This window comes from Pinus tabuliformis, chromosome 2_1 (assembly GCF_031772625.1).
Source record: "Pinus tabuliformis cultivar Carrire ecotype Pingquan chromosome 2_1, CPIR1, whole genome shotgun sequence".
NCBI classification, from domain to species: domain Eukaryota; kingdom Viridiplantae; phylum Streptophyta; class Pinopsida; order Pinales; family Pinaceae; genus Pinus; species Pinus tabuliformis.
Genome location: NC_142299.1, coordinates 526080516 through 526106953, shown reverse-complemented (window position 1 = coordinate 526106953; position 26438 = coordinate 526080516). Strand labels below are relative to the sequence as shown.

The 26438-nt window shown below is 39.3% G+C and overlaps 1 pseudogene across 1 annotated transcript in view; it reads right to left on the bottom strand.

Moving 5' to 3' along the window:
- LOC149201271 (uncharacterized) overlaps nt 1-25288 on the bottom strand; it is a 29227-nt pseudogene extending 3939 nt beyond the window's left edge. The window contains exon 1 of the transcript XR_016253863.1: nt 24176-25288. The product of XR_016253863.1 is annotated as an uncharacterized LOC149201271 (transcript). The remainder of the gene's footprint in view (nt 1-24175) is intronic.
- Nucleotides 25289-26438: the final 1150 nt, after the last annotated feature.

Genomic DNA, 26438 nt, shown 5'->3' with positions numbered 1-26438 from the left:
TACTGAGCCAAGATGGAAACCCTTGCAAATAAACTCGGCATCATACTTCACAAGGAGTAGATCCTTTAAGCTTCCCTTTGGAAAACCCTACATCTGAAGATCCATAAGGCTCTGAAACCCTTAGGACAACCAAGAAAAGCACGGGTACTGGGCACCTAATCTTATGCCGAAAGAACAAACATCTTTTTGAAGAACCAAAATATCAGGTGATTAACAGTCCAATCCTCAAATTATCATTTTTTAAGGGGTAAACTATATGGTTCACAAATTATATTAGCATTCATTTTATCTTAGGAAATTAGATGCATCGTTTGAAAAAGGACGCCTATGCATTTTAACAACTAATCTAAAAATATTACAAGCAGTTTCCTACAAATGCACCTGTTATGAACACAATTACATCAAAATAATTGCTCAAAAAACAAGCCAAAATAAAAACTACTCATGAATCTTTCACGGTTTCTTGCAAAGATAAGTAAAGCCACCCTTAATTGCTATTCAAACCTTCACCCAATGGTCAATGTAGCCTATAGTTATGAAGTAGCTAATTTAAGCTACTTAAAAGTTCTGCAACACTTCAATGTCTTACCAAAATCAAATGGGTGATAAAACTAAACTAAGCTAGATCAACATTTTCACCGACTCTCAGTTCTGATGGGATACTGATAGGTAAAAAGAACATTGAAACAAAGATTGGACACCTTATCTTATTTTATAGTTTAATTAAATTAGCATCAGTTTAGTGGAGGGCAGAACATTTGGGTGGGGTGAAGGTTTCCAAGGAATTAGCCATCCAGGTAGATGGAAAGTTCCAAGTTAGACTTTTCTTAGATATCATTACCTTTTCACCACCAACCTGGGACTCTCAATGTGGTTTGGTTCAAACCAATACCCTTCTTGGGCATCACCACATTTTTACTAATTGACCAGAAAGCTCAATCCAACCTTAAAGAGACAAATGTGCTTCCCTGCTACAGTGGTATCACTGAGACTACCACCAAAAGCACATGCCACATATATCGAAGAGTCTGAAAATACAACATTAGAAGGGCTAAACATGAACAGCTAAAATTGTTTTCTACAATGTTGGGTTACTACAAAAGGTAGTAATTTGCAGTGTTTTTAAAACCAGCCAAACTAGAACTAAAGCCAGCCGGTTTGACAAGTTCACCCGTTGGACACCCTAAACCGTATTGTGAACCGAGTCTGCCTATTGAATTGGCTGGTTCAACCGGTTTGACCAGGGCCAAATGAGCTAGTTTGACTGGTTCAAACCTATGCCGAGGGGGAGTTCCAACCTCCCATAAGCACTTCACTCTAAAAGCGCACTCGCAAAGGGAGAGTTCAGGAAGCACTTTTCCATAATGCTCCCGTTTAGAAGTTTTTCTTAGGAGTTGACTCCCATCAAGGGGGTGGAACCTCCTTCCAGTTTTTGCTAGAGAATCTCGGAAGTTGGAGCTTTCTATTGATGTAATCATTAAAACCCATATTAAAAGTGTTCAATGATTTTTCTCCCAGAAGGGTTTCCACTTAAAAATCTCGTGTACTATCTTTGATGTTGTGCATTATTGAATGGTGTTGCTAATTTATGTTTTGATCTAATGCTAATGACAATCAATGCTTTGTGAAGTTAAAATTAACTAAAGGACATGAAAGACTAATTCACCCCCCTCTCAATATTTCCAACAATCGGTATCAAAGGTTCCTGCAGTTGCAGTGTAACAACTGGGAGGTAGATCTCAGGTGAATCAAGATGGGAAGGTCAAGGAAACATGCCACCAAACTTTCAAAGGAATCAAAGGACTAGTATTGTAGTAGTCTCAAAATCTGTTACAACTGATGAAGAGAATCCAGTTGGTCTAGCTCCTAAGTTCGATGAAACCAAATATGATATATGGGAATCTAGAATGGAAGCTTGTTTGAAAGTTCATGGATATGATGTATGGCACTTTGTTATTTCTGGAGACACATCTACCAACGAATCTAGAAGGTACAATACAAAAGCCATGAATTTCATTCTTAGTGCTCTGCCAAATTCTATGAAAGACAAAGTGGATCAATTCTCATCAACCAAAAGGCTTTTCGAAGAAGCTTCACAGTGTCTACTCAAAGAAGCATGCAGGTCAAGATGAAGATGATGATGATGATTGTGATTCAAATGAGGTAGGTGACAAAGAAGTAGTAGTAGTTGACATGGAAGGAGAATTGATTAGAACCTTATGTGATATTGACAAAGCAAGGAAGCAAAATCAAATACTCGAAGAAGAAGTTGTCCTTATAAGACTCCAAGTGGAGGAAGCAGAGAAAAAAGAAAAAATATTCATAAAGCAATTAGAGGAATCTGTTCAAAAGTACAAGACAAAATTTAGACAAAAGAAGAAGGAACTCGATACTGCTCTAGATGAAATAAACCAGTTCAAGAAATGGTAGAAGGAGCAATTGCAAGATGTCGAAAGGAAAAACCATGTCATTAATGACAAGGATAAAAAAATTGCTCAAATGAAGATTAAGGCCAAAGAAGCAGGTGAAGGTCCAAAATCCTGGAAAGCAAGGTTGACGAGAAGCCTGATAACAAAATCCTTCAAAGGCCAGATTAAAGTGAAGGACAAAAGAAGGTTGAAAATGTTGTTACTCCAAGAAGTAATGCTTAACAAAGGGTTGTACCTCCTCCAAGAAAGAATATCTTTAGAAGATATTCAAGACAAGACAACTCATCCAGGTACCCTAGTATGTTTTATGGTTATTTCTTTTCATGTACTAACTTTGGGCATAAGGCTAGGGATTGCAAAGCTTATGACAAGAATGATTATCAAGGTCATTATCAAAACCCTAGAAGCAATTTTGCAGGATCATAAGACATATCCAAATGGCTTCTTCAGGTTCAATATTGAATGCTTCAAATACCATAACTATGGACATATAGCTCATGATTTCAAATACATGATGGGATCTTCCATGAAGGAGAACTCTATTATCAGTCAAAAGGAGATTTGGAGAAGAAAGCAAAATAAAGAAGATCGAGTGAATGAAGAATTCCTAGTCGTTATTCTCTCAAGTTTTGTAAAGTCGAAAGGTCATGATGAATCCACCAATGAGATGGAAGATGTCAAGGTTCAAAATAATCTTGCAACAAAGTAGATTCATATATCGTTCTAAAAATCCAGCTTGGAGACTCCCTTTCCTGTGAATGTTGAAGAGGGGGGAGTCTGCGTAGCAGTGGTTGCAAATTTGAAGATCTATCCTTTAGCAGGTTGATTTGGAATGGTCGATGTGAAGAAGTCACCAGAGCAGTAATCAATATTGTGGGTAGATTAGTCAGCCTTGTAGAAGATTTTGAAAGAAAAGTCATGGACAGAATCGTAGAAGGAATCATGGTTCTTAGTAATGCATATTGACAGGTGGAATCAATTGTGGCAAGTCATGAGAGGCATAGCATGTCAGGGAAAGAAAATCCAAACCAATAAAGGCATATTACAAGAAGTCACATATTTCATCAAGGAGAGTAACCCTTTGCCATTTACGTCAAAGGGGTAGAAAAATCAGGAGAAGAATATGAGAAGCATGAAGACAGGGGGAGTAGCAATCACAATGGGAGTATGTGTGTTTCCATCAATGACAAGGGGGAGAATGATGGATGACGTTGTCAATGATGTGAACATCAAGCCATGAACGCTCTTAATATTCGTCTAAGGAAACATTGATTAAAAGAAGCTCCAATGAACAATAAGACTTGGAAGGATGAGAAGCTCATGCAGCGTGGTCATGCTACCCTGCTTTTGATGAATATTTTGGATAAAAATATCAGTGCAATTTCAAGCAAGATCATCATCAATTGATAGATCTCTCCGTGTTGATTCCAATAGTAGGTGGCACACCACATAACTCCTCACAATTGAGGAGATATAGTTGTTCAAAATTGAAGCCTCAAAATTTGGTCAAAGAGCCCTAAACTATGATGTTAATGGAAGAGGGATGTTTGGTTATATGATGGCATTTATACTCAAAAAAATTGTTCGAATTTTATTGTGTTTATCAGCCCTCCAGATCAAGCTATTCTAGCCCATTTTGAGTTGTAAAGATGGATTTTTTTATTGAACATATTTGCTCCAAAGATTGTCTAAAGTCGGCTCCTAAAAATAAAATTTTATGACTTCAAGTCAACTAAAGTTCTGGCTCCAAATATATTCATTTTCAAATTCAAATTTTAATTTTGGTTAAGGTCAGCTCACTATTTTTATGGTCATGTCGGCCCCCCTATTGCGCCCCTTCATTCTCTATAAATATGTGGTTGGGCTCCTTTCAAACACAACAATACAAAATTATTTTCTCATTCTTATTCACTCTGAAATTTTGGAGGCCTAGGCAGAGCATGAGATTAGAAGAAGGCCAAAGTATGAGGTTCCATTGGGTTTATTATTTTTGATATTTTTGTGGTGGCTATTCGTGACAGATCTGAGGGTTTCATTGGGAAGTAAATTTTCTTGAGGCATAAATTTGGCCTATCCCTGAGGCTTCTCTATGGACATTCATTGGACATTCTAAGGCAATTCACACTGGTTCTAAGGCAATAATAGTTGAGGCCTAATGCAAGCTTTTGTGGCAAATTTCACTAGTATCTGTCTAGGGAAATTTTTAGGGGCTAATATTCGCAGGTGGGCTAATTTTCCATGTCTTTTCTAGAGTTCCCTATTTTCTAGAGTTCCCTTAACCCTAGGAGCGCTCTGACTCAATTCCTCTCCCTGGGAGCTCATAATAAATGAATGAATTAAATTGATTTACAATGAGCAATGAACCTCAATAAATAATACAAATGTATTTACAGAAACAACAAGTTTCTACTAAGAAATAGAAACAACAAGTTTCTAATAAGAAAATTTCTAATAAGAAAATTTCTAATAAGATCACAAACGATCTTATCTGAATAAAATACATAAATGAGCATTAAACACTAAAATAGCATTATTCTAATACCCTCCCTTAAAACTCAATCTATTTACAACACTTATATACCCTCTAAATTTTACAAACTTATCAGGAACAAGGGGCTTGGATAAGATGTCTGCTGGCTGCTCCGTTGTGGGAACATATAGCAACTGAATGGATCCGTCTTCAACAAGTTGTTGAATGTAGTGACAATGGGTTTCCACATGCTTTGTTTGTTCATGGAAGACTGGATTCTTGGTGAGTTTGAGCACGCCCTGATTATCACAGAACAAGGGAGTAGGACCTACCTGGGAAACATGCATATCCACAAGCATACATCGAAGCCAAACTGCCTCACAAGATGCCTTAACTGCTCCTCGATACTATGATTCTGTCAAGGAGAGAGCCACTGCCTACTGCTTCTTACTAGTCCATGTGACAGCACCGGATCCCAAACTAAACACATACCTAGCTGTAGATTTACGGTCATCAACCGAACCTGCCCAGTCGGAATCTGTGTAACCACTGAGTGTAGGATCTGAACTCCGAGTGTATAGAAGTCCATAATCAGGAGTACCACTCACATAACGCAACGCATGCTTCGCTGTTATCCAATGATCAGCCTTAGGAGCTGTCATGAAGCGTGAAATGTAGCTCACTGCAAAACTGATATCAGGTCTAGTGGCAGTAAGGTAGATGAGGCTGCCCACTAATTGCCTGAATAAAGATTCATCCATAAGTGGTGAGGATGACTGAGCTGAAAGTTTGAGCCTTGGTTCCATAGGAGTCGTGGCAGGTTTGCAATCCTGCATTCTGAACCTATCCACAAGACTTTTGGCATACTTGGACTGAGAGAGAAAGATGTTGTTCTCAGTCTGCCAGACTTCAACCCCCAAACAGTAATGAAGAAGTCCCAAATCTATCATATCAAAAGTACTGCACAAATCCTGTTTGATCCCATGGATCAAATGTGTAGAACTGCCAGTAATGATAAGGTCATCCACATAGACAACCACAAACAGAATATCATCACCAGTATGTTCGATATAGAGGTTTGCATCAGATGGACTCCGCTGAAAGCCATGATCTATTAGGTACTTATCAATTTTCATGTGCTAAGCCCGAGGGGCTTGTTTCAGACCATAGAGTGCTTTGACTAATCTACAGACTTTCTGTTCTTGACCAGCAACCTTGAATCCTGGAGGCTACGTCATGTAGACTTCTTCTTGTAAGTCAACATTCAGAAAAGCACTCTTTACATCCATCTGATGGACTTTCCAACTGAACTGAGCTGTTAAGGCAAGGACAAGCCGTATGGTACTCATCTTGGCTGTAGGAGTAAAGGTCTCCTCATAGTCTATGCCTTCCTTCTGTGAGAACCCTCAAGCAACAAGGCGAGCCTTATACTTGTTTAGGGTTCCGTCAGCGTGACAGGCACCACACACTCCCAAACGATGAGTCTGAATATCAGGTAACCCGACACAAGTCCTTCCCGAGATAGCTGAGAGAGATACTGAATGTTTAGATGCCCATATCTGCGATGCCACAGAGTGCTGATGGGAGAAACATGCGCTGCTAGAGCCACTTCTGGAGAATCACCAGTGTCAAGAAGCTTGTATAGGCCATGATCCTCTAGGCCAACAGTAACCGTAAGACGAGTTTCCCTGTCAATAATGGAGCACTTGTGCGCACTGAACACCACATCGAGCTAAGGAGAGTTCCTCATAATCTAGCTGACAGACAGCAGATTAATTTCCATACCAAGAACATAGTACACATTCAGGAAGATGAGTGTGTGCCCATCATACTGGATCTGAACTGTACCTCTGCCAACCACTGTGTACTCCTCACCTCCGCTGAATACCACAAAATCACTAAAAGATGAGAAGTCAGTAAACCAGTCACGCCTGTGAGAGAAATGATGTGATGTCAGAGTCAATGTACCAGGCAGAAGACAAGGCATGATCTGAGGACCTCTTAGCCATAAAGGCATAAAAGGCAGATTCCTTCTACTCTGAATGTTCTGCAACATTCGCTTTCTGATGAGACCCTCCCTGCTTCTTTTGTTCAAAAGCAATCCTCTGTCGGCAATATTTCTTCATGTGGCCAAACTTGTGACAGTAATTACACTGCACATTTTTCTTCTTAGCAGGATCAGAAGGCTAAGAAGAACCTTTCTGCTGAAAGGACTGAGAGGACTGATATTTGGCAGCAAATTCATTTTCTGAGGAGGCTGATGAAGCACCAATACCAAACTATTGTTTCCAACGATCCTGCTGCAGGAGTTTCGTGCATAACTTCGGAAACTTCAAATCAACATTAGTGGAGGTAATGTTGAGTGTTTCTATGAAGTGCTCATAAGGTTTTGGTAGAATTTTCAGAGTGATGACTACCATATCTTCTTCCTCCATGGTCTGACCAATGGCTTCGAGCTGATCTCGAATGTCTTTAATCTTGTTAAGATGTTCCTGTAAAGACATACGTCCATCCATCATGATCGAGAACAATTGATTCTTTAGAAAGAAAGCTCTACTCTTGTCAGATGTCTTGTGAAATTCCTTCAAATGTTTCCAGATTTCGGCAGTTGTCTTGCCGGAAGGAATCTGTGATAACTGATCATCAGTCACAGAGAGATTGAGAAGCACAACAACCTCTCGATTTCGATCATAAAACTTATATTGATCTGCACCAGGTGTACCAGGACTTAGTTCTTTGCCCAAAACGAGTTGATCAAGAGACCTATATTAAAAAATGGTCAACATTCTCTGTTTCCATATGTTATAATTGGTGACATTAAAGCACTGACTGCCTTCCAACATCAGGTTGGTTAGCGAGGCCATCTTCACGTTTCCCAAGATACAGAAAACAACAAAGGTGTCTGGCACGAATTTCAATGCAGATGCCGGCTGATCCGGACAAAATCTAACAGGTACAACAGCAAGACCAATCCCTCACAGAAATCATCCGCTTATTCAAATTCCTCGTACCCAAATCGTTCTTAGTTGCATTCAAGAAATGTATGACACGGTCCTTTGAGATAATATTCCAGCACTCAGATTCAGAGATAGACTGCCCAGGAATAAGCTAACAAATCAAACTTCCATAGTGAGGCCACACGTCTAGCCCAACAAGGTACAAACAAGTTCGAACCATGCAAAAAGGAACCACACAAGCTATAATATATATATAGGCATAAGCTTGGTTCAGGACAGAACGTGGTAGAAACTCAACCCACAGAGAGATTCAAACTTCACAAGTTCAGATATACACTAGTAAGAGGTACATGACCAGCAGAAAGATGAGGTAGGAACAACAATGGAGCAAATGACAGAATACGAACGGAAGAGGCTCGAAAATGTCCAGTGTAACTAGCAGATGTTAGCGGCTTTTTGTGTGCACGATACAGCAGAGGGCCATTGTTCCGCCTCAAAAAAAAAATTGGAGACTAAAGGTTATAAACCTCCGAAGTGTGAAAAAGAACCAGAACCCTCCGTACTTTGAAGGTCCTTGTGAACCAGAGGAATATCGCCGGAAAGTATCGGGGATTTGGGCAGTGATAGCCCGCCTACTAAACCCCACAAGTAGACAGAAAGTTCCCGCTCCAACCCCGCTTATCGCAGCAGAGAAGAAGCGTCGGCGCGAAAGACCAGAGTAGGGCAGAGGGCGTTCGGAGTCACCGGATTCCAGCAGGCAGAGAATCTGTCAGGGTAATCTGCAGGTGAGCGAGTCATCGAATGCGCACACAAGCTGGAGCCGACAATTAACAGAAAGGCGTATCAGTGGCTGAGGGAAAAAAATTCAGGATGAAGTCGTCGTGAGACAGGATGAAATTGAAATTTTTCAAACAATGGAAAAAAATTATTTTGAAACAAAATAACTTGGCTCTGATACCATAATCAATGAATGAAATGAATTGAATTACAATGAGCAATGAAGTTCAATAAGTAATACAAATGTATTTATATAAACAGAAAGTTTCTACTAAGAAATAGAAACATCAAGTTTCTAATAAGAAAACCTCTAATAAGATCACAGATGATCTTATTCGAATAAAATACATAAATGAGCATTAAACACTAAAATAGCATGATTCTAATAGCTCAAACATGGGGGAAGAACATAGCTCACTGTTCTTGATCAACCGTGACCCTTTCATAGGAGGGTCACATCCACCAGTCCAAGTTTCTCTCTGAAGACCAAAAAATTCACTTTTGGCAAAGGCTTGATAATAATGTCAACTATCTTCTCATCAAGAGGAGCCTTATTGCTGCTCTTTACACCATAGAGCATAAACATAGTGATATCTAATATAATATGCTTGGACTAATCGTAAAACACGAGATTCTCCGTAAGTTAGATCCCATTCTTACTATTGCAATATATCATAGTCGTGCCCTAGCACATGCTCAAACAACTCTCCGAAGAGCTTTCTCAATCGGGCTGCCTCAATAATTTGCTCTACCTCAATCGCACTTAAATCAACAAACTTTTGTTTCTGGCTCATCCAAGAAATCATGGCAAACCCCAAGCTACAACAAAACTCAAATGTGCTTTTCTTGTCAACAAAAATTTTCAATGTTAGTTAACATCAATATATCTATCGAGTTTCCGGCAATGTATCTCAACTCATGATTAATAGTTTCATGTAGATATTTCGGCACATGTTTAGCAACAACCCAATATACATATCTATGAGCTAGAGCAAGAATTCATCTCACTCTCATCTCGTTATGGGATCCATCAAAATCTGAACCTAAAGAGGAATCTCTCTCAACTACTTTAGTGTAACTCATCATGCCAAGTCTTAGGAAGCATACTTCCCTTAAGAATGAAGTCCTCATCACCAATCTCGAGATGTTGATCATTTGGGCTCAAAGGTCAGCTCCCTTTGGCACTGAATACTAAGATGATCTGATCCTATCAAGAATAAATTAGAATATCAAATCAAATATCAAATACATACCTTTAACTTGAAGAGAGGTTGGAGTTTGCATCAGATGTCCATCAATCCAAGCATGCCAGGTCCACGTGACTTGATTGAGTCCATATGGGACTTTTCAATCTGAAACCATGAGTCTCTTCTTATGTGCCTCAAAGCCCTGAGGTAGCTCCAAGTACACTTCTTCCTTAATTACATCATGAAGGAAGCTAACTTCACACACATCTGATAATAAAGCATCAGACAACAGGTGCTAGGATCCTGTCACAATCCTCTCCTTCTGAGAGAATATTCCTTATCATTGTTTAGTATCACATAAGCATCTGACACTGCAACATCTTTGTCATTAAGAATGGTCCAATTATGAAGGATGTACAACTCTCAATATCTCCTCAAAATGTTACATTAAACCTAACAATCTACTCCCTCGGAATAGGAAGCTTCTTAAGTCATAGACACCAACCTTCCTTCAAGATCTGAGACCTTGTTCATCTTTCAAGTGCCACTCTACTTCATGGGATAGTTTTCCATCCTTCTCAATTTCGATATTGAGGACGAGGTCCTTACATCCATTTTTTATATGTGATGACCCTAGGACAAGATTAAGAGCAATAATAACAAAAGTAGACAATGAAAGTGTACCTGATGATGAGGCAGGACTGTCATCCATTTTCTCGATATGAGAGTAGCTTCTTCATTATCTTACAACAGCTCCCTCTTGGACCTTACTCTTCTTGTACTACCCTGCATCCTTATGATCCTTAGGATCTTCTTTCTTTGATCACAATCTCATCTAAGAAGTTAGTGAAAGAATCATTCAAACATTCATGCAAATAAACAATAGTCTAGAATGATAAAACAAGAGCAGAAGATAACACAGGTTCTTGAAAGTACTTATCTCTCCTGGGGATTGTAGGAAGCTATCAGCTTCCTCTTGAACCTGCCTCCATGAGTCACTTTGTCCATCAACCATATGATAATGTCATCTTCAGAAGAAATGAAACCTCTTGAGCACCACTTGTGTTCTTGATCTCTTTCATCAGCAGCCAAACCCAACTTGTCAATGTACAAGATGATCATTGGATCTATATGATATAATCTCGTATTACGTAGGAGACAAGTTTATCTAGGTTTTCTCTAAATCTGACACAACTACTTGAATAATTGAAAGGCTTCTTGTTGATCACATCATGAAAATTTTTGAATCATACCAAGTCATTTTCCATATCAAGGCCACTCCTAGGGTTTCTCCCAAACCATAGCTTTTGTTTGCAAAAACAAAGGCTTCCTAGGTTTTCCTTCAAACCCTAGCATTCTTTTACATCTTCGCCATCTTCATCCCTTTCACTCCGTTTTCCCATAAACTACATCATATGTGTCTTCACAGGGGTGATCTCAATGAATTTTCTTCAACCCAACTCCGATACCATGTTAATTTTTAGGGGTAGATTGTTCTTTGTTTTAGATGATTGCATTTATAAGCTTTTCAACATTTTCACATTACATTCACCCCATGACATCATATCGTTATTAGCAATATTATGTAGAGAGAACAATAATATCGACAAAGCAACAGAACAATAAAAGAATAGTAGAAGAAAAGAAAGCACAATAGGGACACCAGGATTTAGGTCAGAGACCAAGGAAAAACCCCACAAGGGGGGAAATGCAATAAGATTCTTCTTCTATTAGATATTCATCAATTTTTCAGCTAAGATACAAAGTACAATAAGAATGAGATACAACAATCACATCAGGCCTCCTAGAGCCAACCCAAGTCAATTCACAACTTCGTTTGTGAACTGAACAATCTGACCTCTAATAATCAATTAAGTCTAAGAGAGTTGCTATCATATCACTGTCTCAAGTAGCATCATCCATGTCACTGCAATAAGTGTCATCAATATCAAGAGTCTTCACTATCAAGGAACATAATCACTGTCAAGTGTTATCATTGCTATCATGTATCATAAGAGAAAGGTCCCTGTCATCATAAGAGCATTGTCATTGTCATCATATATCTCACTGTCATCATAAGAGCATGGTCTTTGTCATCATGTATCATAATAGCAAGGTCATTGTTTACTGTCACTCATCAAAGTCACTGTTACGCAACGAGGTCACTGCCATAGTCAAGGTGATTGTCTCAAGGTAATTGTTATACATATACATCACTATCACATATCATACACCAATATCACTCAAGGTCACTGCCATAATAGGTTTCTCAAAATCACTGTCAACCGGGTTACTTGTTCACTGTCATATATCACTGATTTACTATCACAAAGATCATCAAGGTTGTTGTGCCATATGAGAATTTCCATAAACTGCAATCACAAATAATAACAATTCAAACCATGGAGAATAGAATCGAGCTACAGGTGATAGAACAAACCACAAAGAGTAATAATGCGAACCATAAAAATGGATTTGAGTTGTTATGTACTGTTGAGCCGCTTTGAGTATATGAGACTGAGTCTTAGAGTATCACTGTAAAAGTAATGCCAGACTAATGCGATATCACTTGTGTATAGATTGATTCCACTGATGTCACTATGAATAGAGAAATACACTGAGCGATGTCAGTGAACCAAATGTGAGCCTTATAAACCATGTGAGCCACAAAATATAAAATGCATGCCATAGGATATGTCAACGAATCAAATGTGAACCTTATAAACCACGCGAGCCACAAAATATAAAATGCGTCCCACAAGAGATGTCAGTGAACCAAATGCGAACCTTATAAACCACACAAGCCACATAATATAAAATTTATGCCACAAAATATGTGATACGACGCCCCTATAATGTGAACCATAGAGTTATTGCAGCAGTGATCAGTGTTATTAGGACCAAACCAAAACAATCTGAACCAGTTGGTCTAACCGTTTTGAGGAAAAATTTGGTTCGGACCGATGATTTGAACTGTTTTTTGTTGGTTTGGACAGGTGATTTGAACCTTTTTTGGCTAGTTATATAATGAAACCGGTCAATTCAATACTGAACCAACCATTTTCACTGAACCAACCAATTCGGTACCAATTCACTAAATCCCGATAGAACGCAACAAGTGAGGTATGTTTTGATTTTTTTTCTTTTAATTTTTGTGGTGGTTGGGCACTACCCCACAATAGGTGCTTAATATTCAAGCCTATGGCCCTCCTATTTCTATGCAATTCATGGTAATGTTAAATTCTTAAAGTAAAAGTGACATTATCCTTTATCTTTTGTTTTAACCCTTTTACTTGAATTTTTAACATTACCATGAAATGACTCAGGAAGTTTGAGAGTGGTTCCGACCTCATTGGAATTCATATGGAGAAATTAGAATTTTAGATCTCACTCAAAATCTAGCGGACTTAATAGTTTTTTCAGGATTTCAGGATTGGGGGGATTGCAATGTTTCCATTGGATTTTGTCATATATGAGGGTATCAGACTAGCATTCAATAAAGAGCACCCATCCCGCTATGTACCTTGATGTTAGTGGCATTTTTTGTTGAACTCTTCTTTCATGATGCTACTAAAAATGTACCCACACTCAAACAAAATATTGAATTGACATGCTAAGCATTTTTTATCTTAATTTAATTCTTAGGGGGTGATATTGATGATAAAAATCCCAATATAGGCAAAGAATTTGATGATATATAGGTATTTATTGTAGCATTATTTTTTTGGATGCTAGAGGCCATCTAGGTCTTGTTTTTTGATGTATTTTCAGTTCAACTATGAATTGCACTCGGTGTTATTTTTGTTATGTGCACCCTTACATACTCTACAAACGAGACCTTTTGCTTATTTGTGTATAAATGTTTTGGATTCATATGGATGCACATGAATATATGTGGTTTTCTTGAAAATTTGAAATTTTATTTGTTTTTGGTTGACTAGTATTTTTGTCTGGTTTTTTTTTTATTGATTTTTGTCCAGATTTGACCAATTCTCGATCTGGGGGGTCTACCAGTTTGACCATCGGTTTGGTTCTAATAACAATGGTGGTGATATCACTATGTTAATATTGAACCTCAGATGATGCAATGTGGATCATTGCAATTAACGAGCCATCGAAAAATTACGAGCCATAGTATGTCGTAATGATCTGACACATAAAATATAATGAAATACGAGCCATACGTGTATTGAGCCTCAAAATGTAACAACTCAACGCATAGAATATAATGAAATATGAGCCATAGGTGTATTGAGCCTCAAAATGTAACAACTCAAATCAGATCTGAACCATGGAATATAATGAAATACGAGCCACAAGTTTATCGAGCCTCAAATTAATATGAATCATGCGAAACGCAGAGTATAAAGATGCAAGCCTTTTTCCTCATTTGATAATCTATCACAAGGATTCTCTTTATATACAATTTTATGGAGGAAATGGATTCATTAAAAGTGGAGCTGACTTAAACTATTTGGGGGAAACCCAAATTCAATTTCTCCTTGAATAAATTTTTCAAATTATTTCTTTATCAAATTAATAATCATAATTTTCCCTTTTGTCCAAATGAATTTTCTTTTTGACCAATATAGACCCTCTTTAGGGCACGATAGGTTTTTCTTTGGGGAAATTCATCCTGAAGTTGCCCAAATTTCAACAGTATCCTAAGCTTTAATCCGAGCTCTTCTAAGGGAAATTTCAAAGGTACTCTGGTGTATTTAGTTGAGGACTATTGCAAGTTATTCCAGGACGTGTTACAGGCATTTTCGAGGCCTGTTCGGACCTTATTGAGGCTTCATCATTTCGAACCACCAAATGAAACATACTTTGGGAACCTTGCACTATTTTGAGGGTGATTCCAGTTGATTTGAAATAGATCTGGAAACCTCCTTTTATGCCCTAGTTCGGACCTGCTGTGAGACCTAATTTGAGAGCATTAAAACAAGATTCAATCCATGGCTAAGGTATGTTGACCCTTTCTTGATCAAATTAAATTGAAGGCTTGACTGAAGGTAATTTCTCATTTTGATAAGGGTCTATACAAACTTCATAGGTCAATTTTTGCATGTTTTAAGGGTTGGTTCAATTTGTATTGAGAAGAGGTTTCTAGGGCCATTGTAGCCCTGTAAGTGTTGATAATTCCAGGCTTAAGCTTTCTCCTTGGGCATAATGAAAGGACAGATTCATATCTCATTGATTGAAATAGTTTGAAACATTAAAAGTTACTTAGTAGAGGTCCTATTGTAGCAAAATCTGAGGTTCAGACTTCCCTGTTTAAATTCTATCATTAAGATCTAATCCAGCCCAACTTTAGTGTTGTTTTTTTTTTAAGTACAAAAGATGCAAGTACTTATTTTTGAAACTTGATAATTACTTCCAATTATGTAGATGATTATTTAGCTTTTTCAATGTATCGTTAAGTGTTTACAAATTCAGAAATTCAACCATAGAGACAATAGAGAAATAGAGATCACAATGCCCAAAGAGACAAGAATATTTTACCCTCGGAAAACCCATAATGGAGGAAAACCCCAGCCAACCTTTTCCTTATAGAATCAATGCAACAAGAGATACAACAAAGTCAACTAACCAACAAGATGACCATCCACCAAGATTCAAGTCAACCCTCCACAAGATCCAAGACAAATTTCCAATATTTTGTCCACATGTGCTCTGTAACAAGGTCTCCAAGGGATCTGAAATTCATCCTACAACTCTACCTAAAACTTCGCACTATGCCACAAAAACATATCACATAAACAAGGTCTCCAAGAGGGCCGAATTCGACTTGCAACTTTGCCTGAGACTTCGCACTATGTCACAAAAGATGTTGATGCAGGAGCATCTGACCACCTTCAAATTTTGAGCTATGGAGGAGGAGATGTGGACAATCATGTAAACCAAGAGAAAATTTCTGTTAAAAACGAGCTAATTTGATGGAATTGATAAGTCTCGAGAAGACTTAATTTAATGTAATTTTTTGCCATGTATGTGTGTTGAAAGATTTGGGGATTGTTTAGGAGAAGATCATGGATCTAGAATGATCCATGATTCTATAGTTATTTCTGTATATTATGAACTTGCGTAAATTGATAGATAGAACATAGACAGAGAGATAGGATACAATGTAGTCAAAGGATAATTTGTGCCTAAGGTTGAAATGCCTTAGTCTGTAATCGAATTATGTATATAATAGAAATGTACGTGTTATGTGGATTTTCGTGTATATGTTTGACCTATAGTTCAGATGTATGTGTTGGAAGAATTAAATCTTGTGTGACAGGTTATTGATCGACCATCAATCACTATAAGGATCGATGGCAATCCAAAGATAAAACGAGTTAACTGTTGTATGAGTGTCGTGAGTGTGTAGATAGAGTATGGCAGAGCGGAGTTGTGTTATAACGCAAATTCCATCATAAGCAGTCAAAGGGAGCCATCGGATCATTTAGATCAACGGATGTTAATGGCGAAGGAATAGATCTGGATCATTAGATCGAAAGCTTTGTTAGATCGACGGTGATCATTCAACTGCAGGGGTTAAGGCCATTTTAATCCATGTGCTAGTTGAAGTCCCACAAACCATAGATTGATGGCCTCTTATATCCAACGGATATCAGGTCATAAGATGATCAAACTTTAATTCCCAAATCGGACCCGAACATTTATAGATCAAGGATTTATAATCCTTATCATCTCCGTAAGGGCGGGTAAACATCGTGCAAGTGACTCATCTGATATCGCAACTGACCATTGGATCAAGTGTGCCTTGATCAAACGGTGGAGGATCACCGATTAGTTTTGGTGATCGGGTGAATCATCAACCGTTGGATTGGAAGGTGAGATCAATAGCGGAGATTGAAGGCGATACAGCTTGGCCTGAGCGGACCCGAGAAGTTATGGACGTGGATTTATTTGATTTGGGGTCCGGTCTTGTGCGTTCGAAGTGGGACCGACGTTCATTGTCGGATTTCATTGTATTCCACAGTCGCCACAGAGAACTAATCATCCTAACCCACAAGAGAACTAATCATCCTGTTCCACAGTCGCCACGGAGAACTAATCATATTGTTCCACAGTCACCACAGGGTGTCACAGGGGAAGATTGAACATTTCACCCTGTACATAGTGCACCACCAAGGGATGGCGAGTCACCCTGTGGTCGCATCTTGCTCCAAGATGTACCCTGCGCCCCCCTGGAGATCCCAGAGTTCAATACATCATACTCGACCATCATAAGAGGGTCTTTGAACGACACCAAGTCATTCTCGAAAAGTCAAGAATTTGACATTTCCCAGGGGCTTCGTCAAAATGTCAGCGACCTGTTCATCTGTACCGATATGTTGGAGCCTTATTGCTCCCCGCTGCACCATATCCCAAATATAGTGGTACCTGATATCGATATGCTTGGAGCGATCATGAAATGCGAGATTCTCTGATAAACGAATCCCGCTATAGTTGTCACACAAGATCACGGTGGTATCCAATGTAAATCCAAATAGCTCACTGAAGATCTTTCGCAACTAGATCGCCTCACAAGAGGCCATACTAGCAGCAATGTACTCTGCCTCGGTGGTGCTCAAAGCCACCGACTTCTGCTTCCTACTCATCCAGGATATCGAGGCAGATCCCAAAGAGAAACAACACCCAGAAGTACTCTTTCGTTCCACCACACTGCCTGCCCAATCAATATCAGTATATCCATGTAGTCTCACATCTCCAGCAGTGTATCTCAACCCATGAATGATTGTGCCACGAAGATATCTCAACAGATTCTTAGCACCAATCCAATGTGAGTGGTGAGGCTCAACCATATTTTGACTCAACGGGTTGACTACAAAACAAATATCCGGATGAGAGTTCACCAAGAACATCAATGCTCAGATGAGTTGACGATACTCGGTAGCATTTCATAAAATAGGTTTGAAAAACACTACCACTTAACTTCTTGAAGTCAAGCTCCATCGGGGTGGTCACGGGCTTGCAGTCCACCATACCGAATCTCTCCAATATCTTCACCACATATTTTCCTTGAGGTAGGAAAATCTCCCCTGGCTTCTACCAGACTTCTATTCCTAGGTTATAGTGCATCAGTCCTAGGTCCTTCATCTCAAATTCAGAAGCCAACTCCCTCTTACATTTGTGAATGAGAGGGTCTGCACCTGTTAGAAAGAGGTCATCAACGTACAACACTAGTATGAGAGGATTGTCATCTTCAACCTTAAAGTAAAGGTTAGGGTCGACTTCACTCCTAGTGAATCCTAGCTTCATCAAGTAGTTATCGATCCTCTCATACCATGCTCGGGGTGCTTGCTTCAGCCCATAGAGGGCCTTCTTCAACCCGCACACATGAGATTCTCGATCATGAATCTCAAATCCTTCAGGTTGCTCCACATAGACCTTCTCTTTGATCAAACCATGCAAGAACACGGTCTTGACATCCATTTGATGTAGGTTCCACCCTTGCAAAGCAGAAAGGGCTATGATCGAGAAGATGGTGGTATATCGGGCAACATGAGCAAATATCTCATCATAGTCTATACCTTCCTTCTGAGAGAAGACACGAGCGACAAAACGAGCCTTATACTTTTCCGCACATCCATCAACTGCATGCTTTATCTTGTAAAGCCATTTCGAAGTGATAACTGCTTTGTCCTGGGGTCTGGGGACCACATCCCAGAAACCGTTTTTCATGATGGACTCATATTCCTCAATCATAGCATCCTTCCATACTTAATGTTTGACAGCTTCTGCGAATGACGAATGCTCATTTTGGATGATCGTGCTCATGATGGTCAAGTATCCCTGATACCTGGTCAGCTTCTTACTTTCCCGGAAGGTTCCCCTGGGTGCAATGTGCCCTTCAGCATCATCAAGTGTCCCCCCTAAGCCATGAAGGCCTCTTCCTAGAAGAGGAAGACTCTTGTGAAGGGGGATCAATAGGATCCATAGGTTCTTCCATTTTGGGCATCGCCTCATCTTTATTTTCCTTTGGTTCCCTAGTGTCAGCGTCTTTAAATCCCCTTCGAGTAAGAAGAATATCAACTTTGCTAAGAGCCATATCTTCGTCAAAGGTGACATCATGGCTAATCTCGATTTCCCTTTGACAAGCCACATAGATTCTATAGCCCTTAGTGTTTTCGCTATATCCCATGAAGATTCCTTTCTTTCCAAATGTACCCAATTTATTCCTCTTCTCCTTTGGCACACGAAAGAATACCGAACTTCCAAAAATTCTAAAATGAGATACGTCGAGTTTTTACCAGTGAACATCTCTTCGGGAGTCTCGGAACCCAATGCTTGATGAGGGCATCGGTTTTGCACATATACGGCGGTATTCGTAGCTTTCGCCCATAGAAACTTCGAAAGTCTTTGATCATGGAGCATAGCATGGACAACTTCCACAATTGTACGATTCTTCCTTTCCGCAATACCATTCTACTCAGGAGTATATGGTGTTGTAGTCTCCCTCTTAATGCCAGCCTCTTTGCAAAAGTCATGGAACTCATTGGATTCATACTCAATCCCACTATCAGTCCTTAAGATCTTGATCTTCTTTTCGGTTTGATTCTCAATCTAGGCTTTGAAGTGACGAAACCAAGTGAACACTTCATCCTTATTTTTAAAAAAGTATATCCAGGTTTTGCGAGAATAATCATCTGTAATAGTGACCTAATATAAATATCCTCCCAAAGAGTTCATGGGCATCATACCAGATATGTCTGAGTGAACTAACTACAATATATCGGAGGTCTTGCTTTGGCTTGATGGGAATGGTCCCCTTTTGAGCTTCCCTTCGGCACATCCAGGACATACACCTTCTTGCTCTACTCGGAACTCGGGCATTCCTGTCACCATTTGCCTTGCATTGGATAGAGCTTTATACTGAAGGTGAGCAAACCTCTGATGCCATAGTTCGGACTGAAGTGATGTGTCACAAGACATGACACCCAGTGGACTTCCTCCGACTTGATATAATGAATCGACTCAAAACCCAAAAGTGAAAGCTTCTTTAAAATTCTTTTTCCATACACGTACCTTGCCATCAATAAAGGTTACCTTGTAGCCTTTGTCCTCCATTGCCAAGATGGACACCAGGTTCTTTTTGAGATCAAGTACATATAGGACTTCTTGTGAATGAATTGTATTACCCTGATTCAATTGCAGAGTGACATTCCCTATGCCTTTCACGGGATATTTTGCATTGTCCCCAAGAACAATTTCTAGGTTGGTCTCCTTTTCTATCAAATTGGAGAGAGCTTCTTTGTAGCTAGTGAAGTGCCTTGAGGCACCACTATCAATAACCCAATTTCCCAGCGAGTCCGGGGGAGCAGTAGTAGAGAGGCCCGCTGGTAGACAATATTCATCTTGCTTATTATTAACAACATTAGATTCATACCTGGAATTTCTTGCCTTCTTGAAGGGTTGTCCTCTTCCTTGATTTCCGACATTTCTTTTACTTCTGCCATTGGCCCTGCCATTCCTTTGATTGCCTTGAGAGTGATTTTGGTCATCATCATGGTGTGAGTCCCTTTTATCAGGGCACTCCCTCGCATAGTGGCCCATTTTGATGCAATTGTAACATTGACATTTACTTCCACCCTTTGGTCCAGCCTTTCCTTTGGATTTAGCCCCAGAATTGTTCCTTCTTTTAGCATAAGAAGAAAAGGTAGAGGGGTGGCCTTTAAGCGCGGTATTTCTTGCTCTTCCATCCTTGTCTCTTCTTGAATACATCTAGCCATCAATTCCTCAAATCCTGGGATGACATTATTGTTGAGAAGAGTAGTCCTAAATATATACCATTTAAGTGGCAGTACTCCAAAAGTTGTGATAGTCATTTCCCTGTCAGGAACTACTTCCCCAATAGATAGGAGATCATTCTTGATCTCGATGATCCTTAAAAAATATGCTTGCATACTCTCATCTTTGCCCTTCTTGATTTCCTTCAGCTTATTTCTAAGGAACAAAACTTGGTTTGCATCACTAACATTAAATAAACTAACCAGTGTATCATAGATTTCCTTGGAGGTTGTCAGCTCGGAAACATAGGCCACCAGGAGCTTGTTGATAGAGTCCCGGATGATCTTCCTTGCTTTGACTTCTCCCTCAGACCAGTTTCTTTTGGTAGCAAAGGATGCATTTGATGGAGGCACAACAATATTGCCTCTCACATGGTCCAAAACTTCCTGATCTTCTAAAGTCAGATCGAGAGACATCTTCCATCCGTGATAGTCAGACTTCTCACGGAGCTTGTCTTCGGTGGGGAAGAGTGTTGAGGACACCATGAAGTTTTTAGGATAGCCTTCCCAAACTTCTCTTCGGTGATTTCTCTTGCTCTTGCTTGGGCTTTGTCTTCACCTCAGCTCCAATACCATGTTAAAATATGGTATGTTCTATACTTAGAGTAGTTTACCTTTTTTCTTCTTATTAGCCATAGATTAGCAATCACATATTAAGTAAAGTGAAAATAGAAAATTAAACGATCAACAGAAAACAAGCCAAGACAAGAGACACATGATGTGGTGGCTAGCTAGCGACAAACCCCAATGCGGGGAAACCCTTTGATCAAATCTTCTTTTATCTTCAATAGTTCAGCAAAGAGAAATAGTACAAAAATAGAATTTTGTAATTTTATATCAGTAGCAGTAAACCCTAGATCAACAAAGTCAAACTTGGTCAAACGAGTTGAAATTGACCTCCAATATGCATGGTCAATTACCGGTCAACTAGACCTCAAACAACCTAAAGAAACAGCCCTAAAAACAGTCAAATTGTTGTTGGCTGAAGTCAACCTACTGCCCAAAACTAGGGCAGGCAACGCTGGTAAAACTTGTGGACGGATTGCCTCGATTTTTGTGCCAAAATCTGCAGCCTCCCTAGAAGAGGCAACCACACCAAAACCGCACCCTTGATGATTCAACGCTTGGTCAACGCAGGTCAAAGAGACCTTCAACAGTTCTATCTCCTCCTTCCAGCATCCTCCTTGCCCTAATGCGTCCTCCTTCTTCCCACGTGTGAGCTGCTCTTTGTATGACCCAAAGCTAAGGAGAGAGAGAAGAATGAGTGAGATGAGATGATGAGAAAATGAATCAACCTCTTTTGTATTTATATGATTCACTGGGCATGTGTGCCACACATTTAACCGATGGCCAACCTTGAAAATTTGTCAAGTAAATACAAATAAATTCATATCTCCATAAATACTTGTCAAAATCAGATGATCTTTAGATCAATCCTACACTTCTCGATAAGAGAAATCTAGGAAATATCAGCTGCCATAAATGAGGTGACCCACATGGAGTTTGGCCCTAGTTGCCAATTTTAACACTCTCTATCTCTCTGCTGAACTATTGAAGAACATATAAGAAGAATTGATCAAGGGTTTCCCCTTATTGGGGTTTGTCCCTGGATAGCGCCACATCTTGTGTCCTCTTGTCTTGGCTTGTCTTCTACAATTTATGTTTATGTTCTATCTGCAGTTTACTTTAATGCTGATGTGATTGCTAATCTAGAAAAGATATTGAGATGACTATGAAAATTGAAATAAACTGTTCTAAGCATAGAACATACCTAAAATTAACAATTACAAATTGCTAACAAAATTTGTAAAAGAATGTCATGAGTTGTTCAAACTAAGCATTGCTATATTGTACCTTACGTACTCATGAGCAAAATATTCAAATTGGTTGTTTGATATATGCTATATTGTTACCATTATAATATATTGTTGATAAGGTCTCTCTCCAAGTTGAAGTAGTTAGGGTTTGTTGCTAATTATGGCCAAAAGCTTCAGGATTGTTTTACAAGTTTATCTATCAAAGAATGCATTGTTGAGAGCATATTGATGCTGCCAGGGTATGACAGTGAAAGTGCATTATTGAGCAAAGATTGTTGTTGATTGTTGAGATAGGGTTTCAATTGCATGAGTGAGTATTGTATTGATATGTTGTTTCAGAGGTAGTTGAAGTACAGTTTAATACAATGAGTTTGTGTTTCTATGTTGCTAGAGTTTGTCAACTTATATACATGTTGAGTAGCAATGGATCTAAGTGTTGGGCAGAGAGTATTGAGTACTTTTGGATTGTTCAAGCTAGGGTTTGATCTTTTGAGCACTAGAAGTTGTTATTGTTGCTAATGACCTTGTCTCAGTGTTGCAAACCGACAGAGTCAGTTGTTTGTTTTGATATTGAGCACAGGTGGATCCAATTTGAAAATTATTAAACGTGGTTCACTGTGGTGAATTGAAGGTTGGAACCTTCAGTGCAAGTGGTGGCTTGTTGAGCAAGGTGGCAAGGTGGTGCAAGGCATAGATTGAAGTCTCTTTCAGGTTGGAACCTAAGAACACTTCAGGGCAATAGGGTGGTGCTAGGGCAGATTGGAGCCTATGCAAGGTGTTGGGGCATCCTTTCAGTCAGCACTAATAAAACCAAGGCGTTGGAGCGTCCTTCCAATTGGAGTTGGTAAACTAGGGTGTTGGAGTATCCTTTCAATTGGAGTTGATAAATCAGGGGTTTGGAGCCTCCTTCCAGTTGTTGTTGGAGAATCTCGGAAGTTGAAGCTTCCTATTGATGTATCCATTAAGACCTATATGAAAAATGTTCGATGGTTTTTCAGAAGGGTTTCCACCTAAAAATCTCGTGTAATGTTATGCATTGTTGAATGGTGTCACCGATTTATGTTTTGAACTAATACTAATGATAATCAATATTTTGGGAAGTTAAAATTAACTAATTGAAGTAAAATATTGATTTACCCCCTCTCAATATTTCCAGAAATATGTTCATTAATGTCTAACAAGAAGTGATAGAAAAAGTATATCAATGAGACTAAAAGAGTTTAAAAGAGTTCAAAAGTCTAGGTAACAAATGGGGAAGTGAAAAGGCAACTACTAGATCAATCTTGAGCGCAGGGATAAATAGAACGTGTCCCACTCTAGTTAAAACAAAGTACAAAAGAAAGTTGCAAGAAAAATAGAGATAGAAAAATAGAGATAGACCATGGGTGGGAAAGATATGAAAGAAGTTACAAAAGTGAAAAATATGCTAGAACTGAGAAGTTACAAAAGCGAAAAATATGCTAGAACTGAAGTCTAAGTGCGGAACAGAACAAGAGAAGATTAGAAACATTTAACGACCGAAACAAACGAATACAGAAACATGGGAAAAACACATTAAAGCACAAAAAATAGTGAATTCAAACCCTAGCTGCTGATGAATGGTGTAACTTTTATTTTACATATAAAAAATACAGTATGCACTGAGAATGTAACCCCGAGCAAACTTTGCCTAAATACAAAAATTAAACTAAACCTAAAGGCCAGCTGAAACAAAAGAAAAAAAGGTAAAGTCCACCAACCTGGCATCTTGTGACTATTTGAAGTGCACGACAGAGCTCGGGAGCCTCTGGGAGATGGGAAATGTGAACAACTAGCACACAAAGGATATCGTCATCGTGAAATTCCTTTGAAATTCCATAATAAAGCAAGAACTGCAAGAACACGTTTGCCTCCCCAGGAGAGATCACAACGTCGAGGTTGAGTTTAGATTTCCATGCAGCAACAATTTTCTGAGCATCATTTTTTTCCTCCGACGACACCTCTCCAAGCGAAAATATAAAAGGCAGGGATTACACGAGAAAATGACAAACTCGTCTCTCTGCCTGAAGGATCGTATTATTTCCCCTGCCATTGCCGTCCGGATAAAGGTCCTTCAGGGTAGAACTAGCTTGGCAGGGACCGCGACACATCTTAGCGCTGTTGAGGCTTCGTTACGGATCGTCGCGACCTCACTGCTGGAATCGACCAGGAATTTCCGAATGCCCTCGCCATCCATTTTCTCGCATAGAGATTTCAGTTGTGGGAGTGAGTTCACGTCATCTTTTAGGGCGGGCAAGGCCTTACTAGGGTTTCCAATGCTCTTTTCTGCGATAGAATTATTCTCCGGGCTCTTCTTAGGGTTCCCAGTGCTAATTTTTGCGGTGGAATTTTTCTCCGAGGTCTTATTAGAGCTTCTAGTGCTTTTTTCTACGGTGAATTTTTTCTCCGGAATCTTACTAGTGTTTCCAGTTCTGTTTTCTGAGGCGCAATTTTTCTCCGAGGTCTTGTCAGGGTTTACAGTGATCTTTTCTATAGCAGATTTTTTCACCTTTTCATATTCCTTCGTCTTTCGTGCGAGCTCTTCGAACCGCTTCTTCATGAGCTTCTGCAGCTCGTTGAAGTGATCTTCAAGCTCATTCCATTGGGTGGTGAAGTTCAATAGGGCAGAAGAATGGGATTGCAACTACAGGGGTGCTTTGTGCGTCCAGTTTCTCTTGTAGGACGCCACGTTCATGGCTGTCAAGATCGAAGTTGCTACTGGACACATACAATGGATCTTCAGTTTCTTTTGGGGTTAACTAGGGAATTAAGCTGCATGGTGATCAACGCCTTCTTACTTCCTTGCGGTTTGGATTCTTGTTAATGTATGCAAAGAGGCAAGCATGTCATTCAACCCTGTAAACATGACCATGGTTGCATGGTCTCCAAGGAAAGAGTGACTCCCTTTGCAGACCTCTCCCTCCAAACTGTGATTAACCAAAAAAAACATCTACCTACGCAAAAGGAGAAAGAAATAATGAGATTGCCTCCGTGGACTGAGATTGAGAGATCGAACCCGAAACACATGAATATCAACGCATTATGCCACTCTAATTAGAATCTAATTAAATTAAATTGGGCTCCCTGAGTTTAGTTTAATTACTGAACTACTTGTCACACAGGGCTACATTTTTGTTTTGTTTAGTATAGTTAAATTAGAGTAAAAAAGAATGAAAGCATACATGAAAGGAGAGAAAAAGATAATAATAATATTATTCTTAATAATAATAATAATAATAATATGGTTGAGGTTAATAATGACAAAAAAGATTCAGTGTTTAATACAAGCATTTGTAACATAGAAAATAATAATCATAGTACTAATGGTTTTCACCCTCCTTCTCATTCTAATAACAGGGTTATAAATCTTTCCAGTTTCTCCTTTCCCCCTTCTGTTTTTAAAGTTTTGGGCAAAGGATTAAACTTTGCCTTAGCCCCTAAGAAAATCCCTGTGGATGATATTATTTGTGACATAGAGTTTGGGATCAGAGGTTTACCTGATAGGATCAAGGATACTATTAGGCAAGATTGTGTGGTTGTCTTGAGAAAGGCTAAGCCCCCTAAGAGCAACCTTAGCAAGGAAGAATCAGTAGCTCTCAGATCCCTAAACCGGAACAAAGATATCGTTGTTCTAAAGGCAGACAAGGGTGGAGCTGTCGTCATTCTTAACAAGGTTGATTACCGCAGCAAGATGTTGGATCATCTTCATAATAGTGGTAGCTACAAAAAGCTTCCCAAAAATCCGTTAAAGAAGGTTGCTAGGAATGTGGCTCTTGCCATTAAATCCATTAGCTCAATGAGTTCCATGCACCATAAACTCATTGAGAGCAACCCTATCACTCCTAGAATCTATGGTCTCCCAAAAATTCACAAGGAAGGTGCTCCCTTAAGGCCCATTGTCAACACCATTGGTGGTCCTACCTACCTTCTTACTAAGTTCCTTGCGTTAAAGCTTAAGCCCTTAGTTGGTTGTACGAAGTCCTT